Source organism: Ovis canadensis, chromosome 1, assembly GCF_042477335.2.
Source record: "Ovis canadensis isolate MfBH-ARS-UI-01 breed Bighorn chromosome 1, ARS-UI_OviCan_v2, whole genome shotgun sequence".
In the NCBI taxonomy this organism is placed as follows: Eukaryota; Metazoa; Chordata; class Mammalia; order Artiodactyla; family Bovidae; genus Ovis; species Ovis canadensis.
This window is the reverse complement of record NC_091245.1, coordinates 238,808,628-238,829,179: the sequence shown is the minus strand read 5'-3', so window position 1 is coordinate 238,829,179 and position 20,552 is coordinate 238,808,628.

The window sequence follows — 20,552 nt, the reverse complement described above, 5'->3', positions numbered from 1 at the left end:
TCAAGAGTCTTCTCCAACACCACAGTTCAAAAGCATCAATTCTTCAGCACTCAGCCTTCTTCACAGTCCAACTCTCACATCCATACGTGACCACTAGAAAAACCATAGCCTTGACTAGACGGACCTTAGTCAGCAAAGTAATGTCTCTGCGTTTGAATATGCTATCTAGGTTGCTCATAACTTTTCTTCCAAGGAGTTAGTGTCTTTTAATTTCAAGGCTGCAGTCACCATCTGCAGTGATTTTGGAGCCCAAAAATATAAAGTCTGACACTGTTTCTACTGTTTCCCCATCTATTTGCCATGAAGTGATGGGACCAGATGCCATGATCTTCGTTTTCTGAATGTTGAGCTTTAAGCCAACTTTTTCACTCTCCTCTTTCACTTTCATCAAGAGGCTTTTTATTTCCCTTCACTTTCTGCCATAAGGGTGGTGTCATCTGCATATCTGAGGTTATTGATATCTCTCCCGGCAATCTTGATTCCAGCTTGTGTTTCTTCCAGTCCAGCGTTTCTCATGATGTACTCTGCATATAAGTTAAATAAGCAGGGTGGCGATATACATCCTTGACATACTCATTTTCCAATTTGGAGCCAGTCTGTTGTTCCATGTCCTCATTGTTCCATGTCCTTGTTGTCTCATGTTCCATATCCAGGCCATGTTGCTTTTTGACCTGCATACAGATTTCTCAGGAGGTAGGTAAGATGGTCTGGTAATCCCATGACTTGAAGAATTTTCCAGTTTGTTGTGATCCACACAGTCAAAGGCTTTGACATAGTCAATAAAGCAGAAGTAGATGTAAAAAAAAAAAAGAAAAAAAAAACCACCTTTAATAGCCTCCTAACACAGACCATTATTTTCAATTTCTCCATTGCCCTGTCTTTGCTGCCAATATTCCACCACTTAGCCAAGGTCATAAAATGAAGGGTTAATTCCAACCTTTGCTCAGTCTCCTAAGCAAGCAGGCACCTTTCTTTTTCAGCTGTTTCCAAATTAGTCTGATCTTTATCACTTCTTTCTAAGGGTATTTGAATAGGTTAGTTGTGTTTCCTGTGTATACTCCTTTTCACCACAGGAAAAATATTACTTGCTGATGCTGCATTGATATTTCTAATGGATAGATAAATAGGTGGGTAGGTAAGTAGGTAAATAGATAGATAGATAAATGATAGTGATGAAATTCAGAGAAGATTGCCCCAAGACATGCTGCTCTAACTTGTGGATTATTTTGAGCTGAAACAATCAAAGCCCAAAAGACTCTGGAAGAAACTTTGAACTTCCTCCTTATTGCCTAAAAGAATTTAAGATAGGAGGCCTGCCTCAGAAGGAGCTGTCACTGGAGATAACCAAGTATGAATTAGGTGTGGTTTCAGGGAGGAAACAAGAAAAGCCCATCTGATCAAAGTACTTTCTGTGTCCCATTGTCTTTAAATAGCCCTGAAAACATTTATTTACCAAACATTAACTTTTTAATCTTCCTGTGAATTACCTTACTTCCCTTTGAAGTCTCAGAACCCTAACCTCCTTGGAGGATATACCTCATTTTGCCTTTATAGTCTATGGAATTCATACTAATGTAGATTTCATGTGCACAGGCAATAAATTTCATTTTCTCCTGTTAATCTGCCTTATGTCATTTTAATTGCCAGCCAAAAGAACTACAAAGAAGAAAAGTTAAGAGTGAGAGAGATGATGGAAAAGTGATAGATTGATAGATAGAGAGATAGACATTATTTTTTGCACCCTAATGTAAAATGTATTTTTACTGTGAATCATAAATGTTTTTTAAACTTTACCAAAATTGCATTTATACTCATACGTATGTACAGTTATTCATTTATCCGTGTTGAGTACACTGATAATTAATTGAAAAAATAATAAAATGATCTCTATCTTAGAGGACCTAGCATTCTCTCAAGAGAAATTGATATGTATACAATTTTAGTATGACATACATAAATTCTGGAATGTAGATTACAGATAATTTCTGGGAATGTGGAAAAGGAAGTAATAGCAGTTTTTTAAGAGTCTCTTGTTGACTCACATTCTTCATTCTTCTTGTGAGAAATCAATATGCTAACGTTCAATTAAAATATTTTTGAGATGCTAGTCCCATGTCTGTTTTTTTCTCTTCTTTAAATAGTGCATAGTTATTGGCAAATAATGGAGCTATAATATGAAATACTGTGTGGTGAGGTTGTGAAAACAGTAAATTCTTTCAGATTGAACTATTTTTAAATGATATTTAGCCTCATACGTGAGAATAATTGTATTTATTTTGAGGAAGAAATGGCTGGAAAAAGATTTACCTACATAAAGTTCTCCTTTATATGAAATGAGAAAACCTGGTCACAGTAAATCATCTGTCCTAATCTTTTCTCATAATTATTAAAATAATATGCAAACATAGTGCAGCATAATATAAAATGTTAACAGTAATATACATAAGAAATTTCATATTGATAAATATTGATGCCTTAAAAAATGTCGATGAGTCAAAAGTATTTGGTAAATATAGCAGATATTAAATAAATACTATATAATAATTTATTTATAAATAAGTTTATTTATAAATAAATAATAAAATAATAGGGACTAGAATCATATTTCAAAGAAAGCAATAGCACCCCACTCCAGTACTCTTGCCTGGAAAATCCCATGGACAGAGGATCCTGGTAGGCTGCAGCCCATGGGGTTGCTAGGAGTCAGACACGACTGAGTTACTTCACTTTCACTTTTCACTTTCATGCATTGGAGAAGGAAATGGCAACCTACTCCAGTGGTCTTGCCTGGAGAATCCCAGGAGTGGGGGAGTCTGGTGGGGTGCTGTCTATGGGGTCGCAAAGAGTCGGACACGGCTAAAGCGACTTAGCAGCAGCAGCAGAATTATATTTTAATTTTTCTTTCCCTGAAATGCAATGTACTTTGGGTTGATTGGATCTATATTAAGTGCCAAATAGAGAAATAGTTTTACAAGAGGATTTAAAAAGCACTTGAGAGTCTCTTTGACATAGCAAAAATTAGAATTCCAGTCAGAGTAAAAAAGAAAACAGCACAGTGTCCTGCAAATGTAACCAAAACATGCTACCAATCTTTAAATAGAGTGCTTTCTTGAAACCTCATTAAACATTCCCTGAATGAGTAACATATCTGTTCCCTTGGATTCTTAGTACATGCTTTTTGGAGAAGTAGTATTTATTCTTTCTCCAGCTCCAATTAATTTCTGTCATTATTCTTCATTTGGAGTCCATTAGAAGTTTCTATGTGGTCTGGTTCCAATACAGGAGCTTTTCTGGACAGTTAAACATACATGCACACTGTGCTTCCCTACGCTGCTGTATCAACTGGAGCATGTTTGCTATGTCGTGCTGCATGAAGTTTCTGTGCAACCTATTTCCAAGGGGTGAATAATGTTATAAAGTCATGGGAAACTGTTTGCTTTATTTTCGAAGTCCAAAGTCCAATCCTCTAAAGTTTATGCCCATATTAGGAGGCTGCCTGAATGACCAAAAAAAAAAAAGGAGTTTCTATTTTATTTCACTTTCTGAAACTGCTTAAAATTTTATTACTTAACAATTTCAATACATTACATTTATATTAATAACAATTATAAACCACGGTAATAAAATCTCCAGATCACTAGTTTTTCTAGTAAAAAGTCTAGATATTTCTACTGAGAAGTCTTGGGTTTCTCATTATAAATACTGTGTGTCTGTGTGTGTGTGAGTGTGTGATAAACTATGAGAATTTCTATATGATCAACATAAACTGGCTTTATGTATTGAAAATATCTATTTCCTTGAGAATATTTTCTTTGAAGATTATTATGTGGTACTTTAAAATACAATCAATTTGTCTTTATTCTTATATCTCCTCTGGTATATGATATATGGTTAATTCATCCAGACCAGGAAACGTATATAAGGATTTATACTCTCTAAGACTTATCTCATACACTAATTACATTTGATTCTCTCAATAACCATTTGAATTAAACATAGCATAAAATATTTCTGTTGTCAGTTTACAGAGAAGAAAACTGAAGCCTAAATCCGTGAAGTTATTTGCTTAAGAAAAGCTGACCTTAAAAACAAAATAGTCAATTATTTTATTAATATCAGCAAAAATATTTTGTGTAGGAATAGCAGAGAATCACAATTCATTACAAGCAAGTTATGGCAAAAACCACAGGCAAGTCCAGGAAACAAAGATGAGGAACATTATTTTATAGAAAAAAAGGAGGAAGTTGAGAGGGGTTGTTTCAAACAGAAGCTCACTGGAGAAAAGCGAGAATGCCACATAATGAGTTTCTCTTTGGCCAAGTTGCTGGTGTAATTGATTTCTTATAGGAGATGCAATGTGTGTCTGTTCCTCTTGAGACCTAAAATCGATGATTCTTCCCTGATGATTCTTCTCTTGGGTCTGTAATTAACAATTCTTCCCATAATTGACTTCAAGTGGTACCACATGAGCACTCCCCCTTCTGGCCTCCCGATTCTAATTAATGAGGTTTCCTTATTATAAATTTTCACAAAAGCATGGTAGTAACAGGCAGGGCATAAATACATATATCATGACTCTAAATTCTCTATTTTTCAAATTACCTGAATATGAAAAAAAGCAAAATTTCAACTGTGTTAGGATTCTGCAGAGACAGAATCAGTAAGAGATTCATAGATATGCATATAAGAAGATTCATTGTAAAAAAGGTTCATGTAGTTATAGAGGCTGAGAAATTCCAATATCTGCCGTTTGCAAGCTAGAGAACCAGGAGAGCTGGTGATGATGGTATTCAGTTCTTTTTGAAAGGCCTGAAAATGGGTAGCTGAGGTACAAGACCTGGTCTGAGTCAGAAAACCCAAGAACAAGGAGCACCAGTGTTTGAGGGCGGGAGAGGGGTTGTTTCAGTTCAGAGAGAGAGAATCCACCCTTCTTTCACTTTGTTCTACCCAAGCCTTGGATGGATTGTAAAATGCCCATTTACGCTGGTGAAGCCCACCTTTTTTATTCAATCTTTTGATTCAAATGCTTATCTCATCCTGAAATCTGTTCACAAGCACACAAGCTGGGAAATCCTAGCCCAGTCAAGTTGACACATAAAATTAACCATCACATCAGTATTCTTAGCATAGTCCATGATTGCTAACAATATGCAAAAATTCATTTTCTAAAAGCTTCATAACACCATATTTCTGCCCCGATAACTTAACCCTCCCTACCCTTCTACTTCTTCCCTACGCAGGCTACCTGCCTTAGTGTTTCTCTGTCCTGAGTCCAATTTCAGTAGGGTGTGGGAACATACAGTAGTGAAAAACTCTACAAAACTCAGTGGCAAGTTAAAACCTAGGGAGAATAATTTGATCAGCTAATGTTTATCTAGAAGGGCCCACTGTTGCTAGCACTGGGTCAGGTGCTTTCTATATTGTAATTCTCCTGTTACACATAACAATCTATGACTTGGGCATTTGCAACCCAACTCTAAAAAGAGCTGAGATATGGAGGAGTTAAATTAATTGCTGCTAAAATTCCCTTAGGCAGGTGGGAGCCTGGGATCAATCCAACATCCATGTGGCCTAAAGTTTAGGATCTTTCCTCCATAACAGTCTCTAAGAATATGCTTGCAAGAATGTTTTTTTCTGAGATATGTTTTCTGAAGAAAGTTTTTGAGTTGCTGTTGTTATTTTGTTGACCTTTGTTCAAAGATATAGGAAAAGCTATTGTTTTTTAAACAAGGAGTTTGCATCAGCTATTATTTTCACTTACCTAAGAAGACCTGATATATACAATGAACCTAGAACTTCCCCACTCAGATCATAGGAAAGGATTTTCTCTGAGAAGCAATGCAAAGTATGATTATCAAACAGGACTGGATTGAAACCAAAAGCAATTTTTATAACAACTGTCAAAGAAAGTCAAGGTTAAGCTGCATAACATGATGTTGGTTTCTAGATTAGTGATACTCCATAGACAACATATTTAATTCATGACAGTTTTTGCAACCCAAGCAATAAGAAGAGAGCTTGCAAATCATGTACTGCTGGATAACGACAATCAGAAAAACAAAACAACAGTGTGAGAAACGCTTGTTAAAATTTTAAGTAGATATCTGTCCCTTGAAAGAATTTGTTCAGAATTTCACACACAGTCACCAAAATAATTTATTTTCTAATGTCCACACTAAGAGTTCATAAATCACTTTTTAAGAATGTAAATTATCTCTTCACTTCAGTAAAACTCTGAATTCTTATATTTATTTATTTATTTATTTGTAGCACATGATATTTCAGTTAGATACATCGAGTCTAAAACAATGCAGTTAATTTAGAAATAGACTAGTGAGAAGTCAGGGAGATGGACTGGTCTGTAACCAACAGTGTTCACAAAGTAAATCAATATTCCCAAGTTTACAGGGAAATATACACAAGTAAATCTTATCTTATATATTCAATTTATAAAATAGATCAATTATGCTTTTTTCAGTGTAGATGGACCTATTGCATTCCTTCTAATATAGCTGAGACAGATTACTGTTTATCAAGACAGCAAGAATATTTATAGTCAAATTTTCTGGGTTATAGTAAGTGTTAACTTTTAAGAACATTTATATTAGACTATTTTTTTTTGTTGTTTTTTATTTATTTATTTATTTTTTAATTTTAGTTTTTTATTTTTTAAATTTTAAAATCTTTAATTCTTACATGCATTCCCAAACATGAACCCCCCTCCCACCTCCCTCCCCATAACATCTTTCTGGGTCATCCCCATGCACCAGCCCCAAGCATGCTGTATCCTGCGTCAGACATAGACTGGCGATTCAATTCACATGATAGTATACATGTTAGAATGTCATTCTCCCAAATCATCCCACCCTCTCCCTCTCCCTCTGAGTCCAAAAGTCCGTTATACACATCTGTGTCTCTTTCCCTGTCTTGCATACAGGGTCGTCATTGCTATCTTCCTAAATTCCATATATATGCGTTAGTATACTGTATTGGTGTTTTTCTTTCTGGCTTACTTCACTCTGTATAATCGGCTCCAGTTTCATCCATCTCATCAGAACTGATTCAAATGAATTCTTTTTAACGGCTGAGTAATACTCCATTGTGTATATGTACCACAGCTTTCTTATCCATTCATCTGCTGATGGACATCTAGGTTGTTTCCATGTCCTGGCTATTATAAACAGTGCTTCGATGAACATTGGGGTACATGTGTCTCTTTCCATTCTGGTTTCCTCGGTGTGTATGCCCAGAAGTGGGATTCCTGGGTCATAAGGGAGTTCTATTTGCAATTTTTTAAGGAATCTCCACACTGTTCTCCATAGTGGCTGTACTAGTTTGCATTCCCACCAACAGTGTAGGAGGGTTCCCTTTTCTCCACACCCTCTCCAGCATTTATTGCTTGCAGATTTTTGGATCGCAGCCATTCTGACTGGTGTGAAGTGGTACCTCATTGTGGTTTTGATTTGCATTTCTCTAATAATGAGTGATGTTGAGCATCTTTTCATGTGTTTGTTAGCCATCCGTATGTCTTCTTTGGAGAAATGTCTATTTAGTTCTTTGGCCCATTTTTTGATTGGGTCGTTTATTTTTCTGGAATTGAGCTGCATAAGTTGCTTGTATATTTTTGAGATTAGTTGTTTGTCAGTTGCTTCATTTGCTATTATTTTCTCCCATTCAGAAGGCTGTCTTTTCACCTTGCTTATATTTTCCTTTGTTGTGCAGAAGCTTTTAATTTTAATTAGATCCCATTTGTTTATTTTTGCTTTTATTTCCAGAATTCTGGGAGGTGGATCATAGATCATATATTAGACTATTAATTTCATTTTACTAATTGCTGTAAAAGAATCCCCCTTCACTCCTCTCTCCCAAAATATCATTCTCCTGTCTAATTTGAAAGATGTTTCTATATATGCAGTACTAAATTGTATACTGATAAAGTATCAGAGAAAATGTTTTCTTCCACAGTGCAACTGGCTCAAAAAAAACAGACTAGGTTGAGTACCGATCTTCAGAATGCTTGGAACTTTTATAGGACCCTTGAGGAATTGCCCTGGGTCAGATAATTCCTCCTGTTTAGTTAATTCCCTGGGAATTATGAACCTTCTTTTTTCTATAGAAGGAAATATTAACCCCTCAATGGGATGCTCTTAAGTCAAGGAATAAAACTTTGTGTTTTGTGATTAACCTTCATTTTTCAAGTGGCTAAAGGACTGAGTAAATCTTTGAGATAAAGTAGTTTCCATCAAACATCTTAATCCGCTAACAGATGGGAACTAAAAATAGCTCTGGCATAAAAGTTTTAGTGGAAAAGCCAAATAGAGAGGCATGTTCACCAACCACTTGAGAATCCCCCAAAGGCAATATTTGCCTCCCATAAGGGAGCAACCTTAATGTTAAAACTACTGGTGAAACAGAATTTTTCCATAAACTAAAGAAAGAGTACAAATATTTTAACAATAAACCATCAAAACATGTTTTCCAACTTAAGGTTTATAATAAATGAAGTATGATTATAATGTTTTGGTGTAAAAAAGTCCTGTAATAAAAGATTATAAGAAGTGCTTTATATAAACAAAAAAATTATTCTTACGTATTTTTTAAAAAGGCATAGACTTGACAACTTCAAAAATAATGTTGGGAAAAAACAGTTTAAAAAAGTTTGTAAAAATTTAAATTAAATTTCTACCTCATACAATACATATAAGAAAAATTGCAGATTTTAAAAGACAAAATCTTTTATAGGGGAATAAAAAACTAAACGTTAAACTTACATAAGAACCACATACTGGCAACTATAAAAGCAAAATGAACTAATAGGTATACATATCTATAACTTAGGGAAAATTTTTCTAAGATAACATAAATGCAAGCATTTATCATAAAAAATTAAATATTTGTTTTAAGAAATGATTCCTTAAACAAATTTAAGAGAGCTTTTAAATTGGACAGCAAAAGTAAATCAAATATAAGGAAGGATTAATACTCAGACTATAAAGAGCTCTTACAATCAGTATGAAAAGTCAACAAAATTAAAAAATGAAAGAAAGAATAAAAAATACATACGATAAATGAATGTATAAAATATTCTTTACTTTCTGGATGATAAGGGAGATAAATATTTTTAAAATTATGTCTATTTTTAATCCATTAGATTAGCAAAATATAATTTACAAGATTGTTAATATCCAGTATTAACAATTTCTCTCCAGTTAATTTTGGAGAGAAAATGGATACATAAACTGTGGGAGTATTACTTGGGAATGCTTTTTTAGAAGGCAATTTAACTAGAATATTCCTATTTTAAACATTAATATCAGCATAGATTCCAGTGGTTGTGATCATAGGAATCTACTCTGAAAATCTACTTTCTCATATGCATAAAAGTATATGTGTTAAGAATTCAATTATGGTATTATGCATGTATGTGTGTGTGTATTAGTTGCTCGGTCATGTCTGACTCTTTGTGACCCCATGGACTGTAGCCTGCCAGGCTCCTCTGTCCATAGAATTCTCCAGGCAAGAACACTGGAGTGGATTGCCATTCCCTTCTTCAGATATTATGCATAATAGTAGGTAAAATGTTGAGATATTTTAGATACCTAGGTTCTGCAGTCAGACAGCCTGTGATCCAATCAGGGTTCTTTGTGCACTAATATATGGCCTTTTATTTGATTCTTTGATTTATTCAATATTTCAGAGTTGTTATAAAGATTAAATAAGATTATTTAAGTAAAGGGTTTAGAACTCAGTAACAGAGATAATACATTACCTATTATATCTTCATTTATTAATAGTATCAGAATCCTAGTTTTTATAGGGACAGCAATATATTCAATTATAAAATGTATATATATATATATATATATATATGTATGTATTTCCCAGCCTTCCTTACATCTAAGGATATTCAAGTGACAACTTCTAATCAGTGTGATGTAAGCAAAAAAAATCACTGAGTACATGTATTCATTTCCTAAGGTGTCATAATGAACCACAAACTGGGAGGCTTACAACACTGCAAATTTATTTTCTCACAATTTCTAGAGGATAAAAGTCCAAGATCAAGTTGTCAGTAGAGTTAGTTTCTTCTGAGGCCTCTTTTTTTGGCTTGTAGATGGTCACTTTCTCCTTGGATCTTCACGTGGTCTTTTTCTGTGTGTGTCTGTGTCCTAATCTTCTCTTTGTATAAAGATACCAGTCACATTAGCTTAGAGCCTATTAAAATAACCTCATATTGACCTAATTACCTCTTCAAAGACCCTATCTCCAAATACTGTCACATTCTGAGATACTAGGAATTAGGAATACAAAATACAAATTGGGAGACACAATTTGTGTGACACAATTATGTGACACAATTTAGCGCATAACAGGACAGTTTGCAGGAAAGCACTTTAACAGGGGCATAAGCTTTATTTGTGCGTTGTATTTTTTTCCTTCATTTGACCAGGAATGTGGATGAGAAGCTGCAGCTGGAATAGCCATTTTGTGATCTGGAAGGGAAAACCAGGAGAATCTCAGAATCCTTGATCCTGCTGTACTAAGAATTCAGTAACATCATCAACTAACCCCACCTCTGAGCATCCTGATAATTGAATGGTGGAAGAGGAAAGTTAGAGCCTATTATTTAGAATTTCTGTTACATGTAACTGAACCCAAATCCACTTTAATGAGTAATGTTCAATGAATTCCAATTCCAAATAATTATAATTAAAATTCAAGAAAAAAGCAAACCTAAATGTTCACCAATAGGGGAGTGTTTTAAAAAAATAAGGTGATCCACATTATGAAATATTTTGCAATCACTGAAGAAAAATATGAAGAAGATAGATACCAACTAACAAGTAAAACTTTCTAAGAGCTGTTATGAAGTGAAAAAAATGAAGTTGCAGAAAACAGATGCATTTGTTTTTAAATTATACATAAGCATGTATGTATATAAAGGCATTAAACTTCTATGGGGATACAGAACTGCATTATTTAAACCTTTAATAAGAAATATTTATTGATGCATTATAAATAAAATAAAAAGGAAAATATGCTTTGTGAAATTAGATTATTACCTTTCCTTGCAAATGTGTACAGTTTACACACAATGCTTCAATTAAAATTTTTGAATTACAAAAATCAAACCATATCTTAAGTTACTAATTGATCCAAAAAAGACATAAAATTTCCTAGAAATATCCAAAACTTTGACTTTGTTGGAGAAGATGCCACACACCAATTTATAATAAGTATTTTATGAATAAATTTATAATTCAAATTGGTTTTCTGTGAAGGACAAATATGCTTTCTGAAGAGTTTAACAAGTTATAAATGCTGTGTTAGATTATGTTGAGAATTCCACTAACAGCATGACAGTATTAAGCACATTGCTGACACATTCGCCAAAGAACCTGGTAAAAAAAATTTTAAAGAAACAACTATTTAAAGTCTTTGGAAATGACCCTAAGGATATACAGCAAATGAAGAAACACTCGAAAGAAAATCTACTAAAACTCGCTAAGAGCGATGACAATCTATAGCATTTGAACAAGATGGGTTTCCTCTTCCTATCTCAGGTCAGTGAAAGAGAAATACCCTTGAGAACACAGGGTTTCCCTCTCTTCCCAGCTTCTAGTTAGAAGTTTATATTCCTAACGGGGCAAGGTATCAGCATTTCACATCCTACCTCCAGTTATTTGTTGATGAGGCAATCCCTATCAAAACCCAATGCCTTTTATTTTTATTTATTTATTTATTTATTTATTCAGAAATGGACAAATGCTAAAATTCACATGGACTTTCAAGGGAACCCTGAATAGCAATAACATCTCTGAAAAAGAACATAGCTGAAGGACTCACACTTCCTGATTTCAAAATGTATTAAAAAGCTAAAGTAATCAAACTTTGTGGTTCTGGCATAAGAATAGACAAATAGAATTGAGAACATAAAAATAAACTCACCTCTATGGTCAATTGATTTTTGACAAGGATGAGGAGATCATTCAATAGGGAAAGAACAGTCTTTGAAGAAAGTTTACCAGAAAACTTGTAAGTTTTCCGGAAAACATCAACATGTAAAAGAATGAAACTGGACCTTTACCATGCACATACACAAAAAAAAATTTTTTTAAGAAAACAGAAATTAGACTTGATTAGAAGTTCATCAAAGAGCATCAAAGGGCACTATCAAGAGAGTGAAAAGACAAAAAGTTCAACAAACAGTGCTGGAGTAACTGGACATCCACATGAAAAAAAAAATGAATCTAGACAAAGGCCTTACACCCTTCACAAAACTTAATTCAAAATGGATGATAAACCTAAATGCAAAATGCAAAACTATATAAAACTGCTAGAAGATATGGTAGAAGAAAATCTACATATGGCAATGTTTAAGTACAACACCAATGGCACAATCTATGAAAAAAAAATTGACAAATCAAACTTCATTGAAACTAAACATTTCTGCTCTTCAGAAGATGATGTCAAGTGAATGAGAAGACAAGATAAAGTGAGAGAGACTATTTGCAAAAATGCACCTGATAAAGGACCAAAATACACAAAACATTAAAACTCAACAATAATCAAATTCAATAATAAGCAAACAAACAACTTCATTTAAAAATGGACCTTAACAGACCCAAGAAGAAATGCAGATTTCATATAAGCTTGTGGAAAGATGGTCCACATTATATGCCAATAGGGAAATGCAAATTAAAACAGTGATACATCACTACACATCTAGTAGGATGGTCAAAATCCAGAACACTCACTATAACAAATGCTAGCAAGAATGCAGAGCATAGGAATGCTCATTCATTACTCTTGTGAAAGCAAAAATAGTACAGCCACTTTGGTAGACTATTTGGTTGCTTCTTACAGAATTAAACATACTCTTACCAAATTATCCAACAATCCACTCCTAGGCATTATCCAAAGAAGCTGAAAATGTCTGTTCACACAGAACCTGCATACAGATGCATATAGTAGCCTTATTCATACCTGACAAAATTTCAAAGCAACCATAAGTCCTTCAGTAGGTGAATGAATAGACAAAGAGTGGTCCATCCAGACAGTGCAACATTATTCAGCCCTGCAAATAAGTGGGCCATCAAGTCATGAAAAACATGGAGGAAACTTGAAGTCAATCTGAAAAGGCTACATACTACATGATTCCAACTAAACGACATTCTGGGAATGGCAAAACCATGGGGACAATAAAAAGATCAGTGGTTGCCAAAGGTTGTGGGGAGGGTGGGATGAATACGTAGAGCACATGGAAGTTTAAGGACAGTGAAAATTCTTTGTATGGTACCATAATGGCAGATATGTGTTGTTATAGACTTGTCTAAATCCATAGAATGTACAAGGAGAACAGTGAATTGCAGAAAAAGCTATGATCTTTACGTGATGATGATGTAATATTAATGTGGATTTATCCATTGTCACTGATGTACCACTCTCGTGGGGGATACTGATGATGAGGGAGCCTGTGGGATGTGGGGTCAGGAAATATATGGAAAATCTCTGTACCTTCCCCTCAGTTTTACTGTCAACCTAAAACTGCTCTAAAAAAATAAAGTCTAAATTAAAAAAAAAAAAAAGACAGCCCACAGAATGGGAGAAAATATTTGTAACTCATACATTTAATACACAATTGGGGGGACAGAATCAGTGATACAGAATCCACTTGCCAATGAAGAAGACATGGGTTCGATTCCTGATCCGGGAATCCCACATGCCTCAGAGCAATAAGCCTGTGAACCACAACTGCTGAGCATGGGCTCTAGAGCCCTGGAGCCACAACTGCTGAGTGCATGTGCCACAGCTACTGAAACCCATGCACCCAAGAGCTTGTGCTTTGCAACAAGAGAAACCACCACAATGAGAATCCCGCACACTGCAACTAGAGAATAACCCCCCACTAACTGCAACTAGAGAAAAGCCTAAGCAGCAGCAAAGATCCAACATGGCCATAACTAAATAAATAAGCAATACAGGATTAATATCCAAAAGATGTGACTGCTGTAACAATTCAACAGCAGAAAGACCCAAAAAAGTAAAAATAGTTTGAGGGTATGAATAAGATAGTTTCCGAAGAGATATACCAGTGCATTAATGACCAATAACCACATGAAAACATGTTCAACATAGTTAGTCTTAAGAAAAGCACAAGTCAAAACTACAATGAGATATATCTCATACCCATTAAAGTGGCTACTATTCTTAAAAAGACTAACAGAAAATAACAAGCGTTGTAAGAATGTGGGGAAATTGGAACCATCATGCACTGCTGGTAGGAATACATAATGAATGGTAAGTCATTGCAGAAAACAGTTTGGTTTCTTCTCAAAAAACTGAACATAGAATTGCCATTGCTGTTGTTCAGTCACTAAGTTGTTTTGGACTTTCTGTGACCCCATGAACTCAGAATTACCATGAAGTGAAAGTGTTAGTCGCTCAGTGGTGTCTGACTCTTTGCAATCCTGTGGACTGTAGCCTGCCAGGCTCCTCTGTTCATGGAATTCTCCAAGCAGGAACACTGGAGTTGGTTGCCATTCCCTTCTCCAGGGGATCTTCCTGATACAGGGATTGAACCTGGGTCTCCTGAATTTCAGGCAGATTCATCACTCTCTGAGCCACCAGGAATTCCCCAGAATTACTATATGACCTAGTAATTGTACCTCCAGGTATATATCTAAAAGAATTGAAAATTGGTACTCAAAAACCTTTTATGCCAGTACTCGTAACAATACTATTCACAAAAGCCAAAAGATGAAAACTACACAGTGCCCATCAACCGATGAATGGATAAACAAAATATAGTATGTAGGTATAACAGAATATTCAGTTCAGTTCTGTTCAGTTACTCAGTCTTGTCTGACTCTTTGCAACCCCATGAACCGTGGCACACCAGGCCTCCCTGTCCATCACCAACTGCTGGAGTTCACCCAAACTATGTCCATTGAGTCCGTAATGCCATCCAACCATCTCATCCTCTGTCATCCCCTTCTCCTCCTCCCCTCAATCTTTCCCAGCATCAGAGTCTTTTCAAACGAATCAGCTCTTAGTATCAGCAGCCAAAGTATTGGAGTCTCAACTTCAACATCAGTCGAATGTTACTCACCCATTAAAAGGAATTATGTTCTGATACATGTAATAACATGGATGACCCTTGGAAATATGCCAAATTAAATAAAATAGACACAAAAGGACAAATATTTCATTTGTATGATCCCCCTTATAAGAAATATAAGCAAGGAGATATAAGAATGCCTTCCTCAGCAATCAATGCAAAGAAATAGAGGAAAAGAACAGAATGGGAAAGACTAGAGATCTCTTCAAGAAAATTAGAGACACCAAGGGAACATGTCATGCAAAGATGGGCTTCATAGAGGACAGAAATGGTAGGGACCTAACAGAGGCAGAATATTAAGAAGAGGTGGCAAGAATACGCAGAAGAATTGTACCAAAAAGAGCTTCATGACCCAGATAATCACGATGGTATGATCACTCATCTAGAACCAGACATCCTGGAATGTGAAGTCAAGTGGGCCATAGGAAGCATCACTACGAACAAAGCTAGTGGAGGTGATGGAATTCCAGTTGAGGTGTTTCAAATCCTGAAAGATGATGTTGTGAAAGTGCTGCACTCAATATGCCTGCAAATCTGGAAAACTCAGCAGTGGCCACAGGACTGGAAAAGGTCAGTTTTCATTCCAATCCCAAAGAAAAGCAATGCCAAAGAATGCTCAAACTACCTACTATACAATTGCACTCATCTCACATGCTAGTAAAGTAATGCTCAAAATTCTCCAAGCCAGGCTTCAGCAATATGTGAACCATGAACTTCCAGATGTTCAAGCTGGATTTAGAAAAGGCAGAGGAACCAGAGGTCAAATTGCCAACATCCGCTGGATCATGGGAAAAGCAAGAGAGTTCCAGAAAAACATCTACTTCTGCTTTACTGTGTGGATCACAACAAACTGTGGAAAATTCTCCAAGAGATAGAAATATCAGACCACCTGACTTGCCTCTTGAGAAACCTATATTCAGGTCAGGAAGCAACAGTTAGAACTGGACATGGAACAACAAACTGGTTCCAAATAAGAAAATAAGGACGTCAGGGTTGTATATTGTCACGCTGCTTATTTAACTTCTATGCAGAGTACATCATGAGAAACGCTGGGCTGGAAGAAGCACAAGCTGGAATCAAGATTGCCGGGAGAGATATCAATAACCTCAGATATGAAGATGACACCACCCTATTGGCAGAAAGTGAAGAAGAACTAAAGAGCCTCTTAATGAAAGTGAAAGAGGAGAGTGAAAAATTCGGCTTAAAGATCAACATACAGAAAAAGAAGATCATGGCATCCGGTCCCATCACTTCATGGGAAATAGATGGGGAAACAGTGGAAATAGTGTCAGACTTTATTTTTGGGGCTCCAAAATCACTGCAGATGGTGATTGCAGCCATGAAATTAAAAGACGCTTACTCCTTGGCAGGAAAGTTATGACCAACCTAGATAGCATATTCAAAAGCAGAGACATTACTTTGCCAACAAGGGACTGTCTAGTCAAGGCTATGGTTTTTCCAGTAGTCATGTATGGATGTGAAAGTTGGACTGTGAAGAAAGCTGAGTGCTGAAGAATTGATGCTTTTGAACTGTGGTGTTGGAGAAGACTCTTGAGAGTCCCTTGGGCTGCAAGGAGAGCCAACCAGCACATCCTAAAGGAGATCAGTCCTGGGTGTTCGTTGGAAGGACTGATGCTGAAGCTGAAACTCCAGTACTTTGGCCACCTCGTGTGAAGAGTTGATTCATTGGAAAAGACTCTTTTGCTGGGAGGGATTGGGCGTAGAAGGAGAAAGTGACAACAGAGGATGAGATGGCTGGATTGCATCACCGACTCGATGGACAAGAGTTTGGGTGAACTCCGGGAGTTTGTGATGGACAGGGAGGCCTGGCGTGCCGTGATTCATGGGGTCGCAAAGAGTCGGACACGACTGAGTGACTGAACTGGACTGAACTGAACTTATAAGAAATATCTCAAATAGATAAATTTAGAGAGACAGAAAAGGTATCAGGCTTTGGGGTTAGGCCAGTCGGGAAGTATTACTTAATGTGTACAACATCACTGTTTGGAGTGATGAAAAATTTTGGAAATTAAGTGGAGATGGATACACTATATTGAGGATGTAATCATGCCACTGACTTGTACCTCAAAAGTGACTAAAATGGAAAATTTTGTTATAGACATTTTAGCATAATAAAAAATAGTTTAAAAAATCAAAAGTTATATTATAGAAAACACTATTTAATGAATGGAAAGACAACCCACAGGCTGGAAAAATTATTTGCAAAACATATATCTGATAATGGATATATATCCAAAATGCATAAGTAACACTAAAACTCAACCAAATGAAAGTAAATAGCCCAATTTAAAAATAGACAAAAGATCTGAACAGGTTCTTCAACAAAGAAAATACGCTAATGGAAAATATGTTTGTAAAAAGATGCTCAGCATTATTTATCATTAAAGAGTTACAAATTAAAATAATAATTAAACATCACTACACACTTATTGGGCTTCCCAGGTGGCTCTAGTGGTAAAGAACCCACCTGCCAATGCAAGAGATGTAAAAAATGCAGGTTCAGGCCCTGGGTTGGTAAGAGGCCCTGGAGGAGGGCATCTCAACCCACTCTAGGATTTTTGCCAGGAGAATCCCATGGACAGAAGAGCCTGGCGGACTACAGTCCTTAGGGTAGCAAAGAGTCAGACACGACTGAAACAACTTAGCACGCACTCACACACACACTTATTAAAATGGAGAAAATCCAAAACACCGACAACATGGAATGTTTGTCATGATGTGGAGCAACAGAAACTCTTATTCATTGCTAGAATTGTACATCCAGTTCAAAAGATCCTTTGACAGTTTCTTGCAAAGCTAAACATAGGCTTACCATAAGATCCAGCATTACTCTCCTAAGTATTTCCTTAAATAAGTTGAAAACTTATATTCATATAAAAACATACACACAAACATTTAGAAGGAATTTATGATCATCGAAAACTGAGCATAACCAAGATTTCCTTCAACTGGTGACAGAATAAACAATCTTGGTACATCATTAAATAGGGTGTTATCTAGCTATGAAAAGAAATGGTCTAAGCCCTGAAAGACATGGAGGAACCTTAAATGAAAGCCAGTTTGAAAAAGCTTCATAGTGTATGCTTCCATAAGAATATGACCTTTGGAAAATGAAAAACTATCATGACTGTAAGCAGATCAATATGTTGCCAGGAGTTCTGGGGATGGCAGAGGAAAGCTGGTTGAATAGGCTAAACAAAGTAATTTTCAGGGCAGTAAAACTGCTTTATATGATACAGCAGTGGAGAACACAAGATGTTCAGCATCTGTCCAAATCCCCAGAGTATAGCACGAAGAATATATTTTAATGTATACAAATTTTTAAAATCATTTAGGAGTTTAGGGGCACCCCGCATGGAATGCAGAAACTGACAAAAGTAAATATACTACAAATCCCAACTGTGGAACATTCTGCAAAATGTCTGACCAACAATATGCAAAACTATCAAGGTCATTGAAAACAAGAAAAGTCTGAGAAAGTGTTAAAACCAAGAGAAGCCTAGGGAGACGTGACTATTAAATTTGATGTGATATCACTGATGAGACCCTAAAACAGAAGAAGGAAATTAGAACACAGTCAAGAGAAAGAGAAACAAATCATGAACTGGGAGAAAATATCTGCAAAATATTTCTGATGTAGAATTTCTATCTAAAATTATACAAATAACTCTTAAAATTCAACAACAACAAGCAAGAACTGAACTTAAAAACTTGGCAGGGGTGTGTTAAACTCTCTGTACTATATTTGTAATAAATGTATAAAACTGGAGGGACATATGCACACCCAGGGCTGATTCATGTCAATGTGCAGCAAAAACCACCACAATATTGTAAAGTAATTAGCCTCTGATTAAAATAAATTAATTAATTTTTTAAAATTCTTAATAGTTTCGTATCCACTTAAAAACAGTCCAAGTATAAGATTTCATTTCATCTTAGAACAGACAAATTGGGACAAAGCAATGAAGTTCATTTCTGTTGTCTTAATCCTGAAGAATGACTGGTAGACTCCTGGTTGTTTTATTTTTCCATAAAGCCAAGGGATGTGTGTGTGTTTGGGGATGGAGAGAGAACAGTAGAGGAGATCATATAAAATATTTTTTTTCCATTTTATTGTCATGCGTTGAAGAAGGAAATGGCAGCCCACTCCAGTGTTCTTGCCTGGAGAATCCCAGGGATGGGGGAGCCTGGTGGGCTGCCATCTATGGGGTCACACAGAGTCGGACACGACTGAAGTGACTTAGCAGCAGCAGCAGCAGCATGATGATGTTTTGGGGTTTTTTACTTTTCAAATTTCTAAAGCCAAAATATATATTCTACAATTGATGTGAAGATTTAATATGGTAGAGTTTAGTTTGCTTTGGTTTCCTTTCTGTAAATTGACTATTAAATCAGTTGTGCATCTTACAAACCATGCTATTTTATAGCTGAAGGAAGATGGTATATGAACTCCATACAAAAGTAAAAAATAATGTCCTTCCTGAAAGATTCTTTTGGTTTCTATTTCAGTTCATTTGGCAAGGTGGCTTTTCCCCGAGAAGGAAGTTTCATTTGTCTACTTTTATACTCATAATGGTACTTTGTGTGTGCCCAGGTCAAGGTTTGCTGAACCCAGTTTTCCACTTTGCCTTTAAGTACTGTTGAGTAGCCATCATGGTTAACAAAAGAGTCCGAAATGCAGTACTTGGATGCAATCTCAAAAACAACAGAATGATCTCTGTTTGTCTCCAAGGTAAACCATTCAATATTACGCTAATCCAAGTCTATGCCCCAACCAGTAATGCTGAAGAATCTGAAGTTGAACAGTTCTATGAAGACCTACAAGACCTTTTAGAACTAACACCCAAAACAGATGTCCTTTTCATTCTAGGGGACTGGAATGCAAAAGTAGGAAGTCAAGAAACACCTGGAGTAACAGGCAAATTTGGCCTTGGAATGCAGAATGAAGCAGGGCAAAGACTAATAAGAGTTTTGCCAAGAAAATGCACTGGTCATAGCACACACCGTCTTCAAACAACACAAGAGAAGACTCTACACATGGACATCAACAGATGGTCAACACCGAAATCAGATTGATTCTATTCTTTGTAGCCAAAGATGGAGAAGCTCTATACAGTCAACAAAAGCAAGACCAGGAGCTGTCTGTGGCTCAGATCATGAACTCCTTATTACCAAATTCAGACTTAAATTGAAGAAAGTAGGGAAAACCACTAGACCATTCAAGCATGACCTAAATCAAATCCCTTATGATTGTACAGTGGAAGTGAGAAATAGATTTAAGGGCCTAGATCTGATAGATAGAGTACCTGATGAACTATGGAATGAGGTTCGTGACATTGTACAGGAGCCAGGGATCAAGAGCGTCCCCATGGAAAAGAAATGCAAAAAAGCAACATGGCTGTCTGAGGAG